Here is a 3,733-nt window from a genome sequence, read left to right on the forward strand (position 1 = left end):
TTTGAATTTAACTTTATAGTATCTATTAAAATAAAAGTACACGAGTGAATTTTAGTGCCAAAAGAAGTGCAGCAAAAGCATTTCAGTATGTGAAAAATGGTATCTGTGATGGAGATCTCAACATAAGCACAGGGCTGAGGAAATCATTTTGGTCCTGTCCTTTCCAGTGAGTTGCCTTACCTCAGGGTATTTATAACTTTGTAGAATAATGAATATTAACACTTGTCATCTCACATCCAAAGTGTCATGTTAAAAAGCGGATTTGGACTCGAGAGATTAATGCAGTGAAAATTATGACAACATTTGGCTCAATGAAAGAAAAGCTTTGAGTTAACCATAAAAGGCTGAAAATAGAACACCCTCTTGTTTTCCTTTGTCCAGACCACCATGGCCAGCACTTTGTGCCCTCCACACCTCTGTGTCCAAATCTCAGACCAGGGCAAGGCTGCCTCCAGGACTCTTCTACAGGTCAATCCTAACAGCTGAACTAAATCTAGTGAGTTTTATATGATGGGTTTGGTACTCATGAATGGACAAGAGAAGAGAATCAAATGTGCTAATGGGGCTGTAGGCAATAATCGGAGACCTACTCTTGCACAGCCATGTTCTCTGGAAGTTTGCACCAGGTCTCCTGCAATGAAGGCAAACTAGAGACTTCATTGCCTGGCTCTCCTGCCTGGTGAATGGGCTGTCTTTTTTCATTGTTTTACATGAGCAAAAGTTTCACTTTTCTGAAAGAATCAGAGAAATCCCCTCCTCTCAGAGCATTTGGCCTTTTCATGGGATAAAGGAACATTAGCTACAGGGCTCTGAGTGAAGGGGGAAGCAGCTGATGCAGCTATCTGGAGTCTGGAGGGCACCATTATAATTCAAAGCTTGGCCTCCAGTTGGATGGTGTTTCCCTTCCGTGCTAGGGCTGGATTTGGTTGTGTCATTACAGACACACCATTGTGAGGCCAGATTTTGCCCAGCTGCTACATGGGTACACAAAGAGCTGAGAAAGCTGCAGGGAGCCTCTTCCTTGTGTGTTCCTGGACAGCGGCCAACCTGCCATCAAAGGTTGCTCATTCCTTGGAAAAGCACAGGGCTCGCTCCATCCCCCAGCAATGCCACAACTGAAAGGTGTCCAAAGCGAGATGGGAAGGGTATTTCCTGTGGCCCTGTTTGTGGGACAGGCTGTACAAGATGGGCTGGAGAGGGAAATCTGCATTGACAGAGAAGATAAGCAATGCCTGAATGGGAGGGTGCAGAAAAGGATCTCTCGGGGACAAGATGTAAGGCATGATAGAGCTTTTAATGGGTGAGCTGTCATCACGTTTCTAGTAAACTTTAGCAGTGTGTTTCAGTATGCCTCTGACTGATTTTTGCGTGCATTTACAAAACCTCCTGAAACTCATCTCCAAGCTGGCCTGCCTCTGACCAGCACAATTCTTTGTGTGTTAGTTTGAATCAAATACAGCCTAATTCTTATGTAAAAATTCCATGGGAAAATCCAGGAATGACTGCATAACTGATTTGGTATGGCACTGGGCTTTAATTGTTTTCAGATTTTGGTTTTCAAGGCCAAGAAACCAAACCCCTAAATAATGTTTCATTTCTCTCCCTTTGCAAACTGAGTCTCTGTGGAATGCACAACTGTAGCACTCAGCACTGCATATAGAAAAGCACTTTCAGTGTCCTGCAGATGTCTGCTCAGTAGCTTCCATATGGCAAATTACTTGTTATTGGACCAGACTCTGCTCATGCTTGTGCAATTCTGTTGCAGTTGGCGAGGAGGTAAGGCAATCACAGCTCAATCTGGCCCATTGGGTCAAATAAACTCTCTGCACACTCGAGCAGGGGTTTCAAGCTGAATAATATAGCTGGAACAGTTTCCAGCCCTCGCTCCTGCTGGTTCAGCCCTGCCTTGCAGAGCACTTGGAAAGCTTATGAATTTTGGGAATAGGTTGAGTTCTCTGCCACCCGAGCTCTGGGCTAGGGTGGAAACTCTTGGATATTCCTGGCACCTGGGAAGCCTTTATTGGCCCAGTGCAATAAACTGGTGGTCTGAGCGAGGCAAAGGACCAGATAATTATAGCAACAGAATCTCCTTCCAGAAACTGTTCTCCCTGTCAAGGCTGAAATATTTTGGCAGGGCCAGCTTCCTCAGTGTCTCTCAAGCTCTGTGTTTTTTGTGTCTTGAGAGAACACTGCCTTCGCTCTGGGTTTGGAGCCACCTAACTCCGCTCTGTTTTCTATTTATAATATTTTCCATGTTGTATTTTTTTTGGTGAGACTTCTGGGTATATGTCTGAAACAAAGTCTGAAATTTGAATGTGGGCTCTGCAACCCAGTCTTGCCAGTACTGGTGTCTGTGCAGCCTGGCTCCATGCCCACTTGGTTTCATGCCGGTGGGGATACGATACGAGGCGGGTATGTTTTGCGATGGTGGTGTGTGATGGCTGGAAGTTGTTTCTTTACATTCAGAACTTGGTTTTGAGATCTATTTATTGTGAATGTGCTGGTTTCAGGTGAGTTGCACCTGCCTAGTAGGGGTCAGGTCCAACCTTAACAAATACAAGCTCATGAGGGCCCACCTGAGGATACTCCAAAGCTTAGAGATCCTTCTTATTCAATCAAAACCTTAGCAGTAAATCAAAGTTATGTCCAATTAGAAAAGCTGAATTTGACCTGAAGTTATTAGATGGATACTGCACTTAAAGAAGAGTTCAAAGCAGGTATTAGTGAGCTGTGTGGGTAAGGCTGAAATTCAGTGATACTAAGTTGCTTGCTTTTGCAATACAGACAGTGGGGACACAAAACAATAAGGTTCGTTCTTTTGGCTGCCTTTTTCTGGTTGGCAATTTGCAAATGGTATTTGTAGCTCAGCTAATTTGGAAATGGCAGGGAACTCCAGTCTAGTTCTGAAGAGACACTCGCCATCTGCAGTCTAGCAGCACTTGCCAACTATATGTTTGGGGACATCAGTCTAGGTGAAAGTGGTATCATCTGACCCCAATCTATCTATTTCTCAGTTTATGGTGTTGTAAGCATGTTAACAGGGCAGCTCTGAACCACGGCACGTTTTGAAACGAGTGAATTATAGCACTAATCTAGTGGCTGATTTTGTTTTCCTGACCTACTTAATTAAAAAAAGCGGCTAAAAATGGAAATGCTGTTTAGCTTAGCGCGAACACAGAACGGGCTTTTTTTTTTTTGTCCCAACATCTGTGTCCAGAAAGGAAGAAAACTCCTGTTTTGACTGGCCTTCCTCCACCAGCCTTTTTTCCTTAATTCTTTTTCATTTCTTGTCTAAGGCAAAGTAAGTTACATAAACATTCCACCTCTTTCCATAAATTGGCTGCAGTTTCTGAACAATAGAGTTACTGTGAAGAGAAGCAAACCACAGACACACCCCACAAGTGTTGGTCACACAGCCAAGGAGAACTAAAGACGCATTCTTTGAAAGTACCAAAAAGGAAATCCATGGTCTTAAGGCAAGACCTTTTATGTTATGTTTGGAAATGTTTCTCATTTCTCTCCTTCTTCCCCCACCCCTGCTTCTTCTTTATCTTTCTTAGTTCAGCATGTTTGAAGGAGTGAAATGGCTCTAGACAGAATTTTATGCTTTGTCGAGATGTGTTGATAGCATTTGTCAGTACTCACTAACCTGAGACTGCATAGTGAAAGGGAACTGAAAAGTGGGATTTTAGAAGGAGGAAAAAAAAAACCCATGTTACTAATAATGCCTTTG

The 3,733-nt window shown here is 43.4% G+C and overlaps 1 long non-coding RNA gene across 1 annotated transcript; it reads left to right on the top strand.

Moving 5' to 3' along the window:
* Window positions 1–406: 406 nt before the first annotated feature.
* On the top strand, window positions 407–1,345 carry LOC133209599 (uncharacterized). Its single transcript, XR_009724690.1, has 2 exons — window positions 407–468; window positions 941–1,345. It is a non-coding gene; the product is annotated as an uncharacterized LOC133209599 (long non-coding RNA).
* The last annotated feature ends 2,388 nt before the right edge of the window (window positions 1,346–3,733 follow it).

This window comes from Neopsephotus bourkii, unplaced genomic scaffold (genome assembly GCF_033783945.1).
Source record: "Neopsephotus bourkii isolate Nb327-2 ecotype Australia unplaced genomic scaffold, CSIRO-AGI_Nbou_v1 NB_354, whole genome shotgun sequence".
NCBI classification, from domain to species: Eukaryota; Metazoa; Chordata; class Aves; order Psittaciformes; family Psittacidae; genus Neopsephotus; species Neopsephotus bourkii.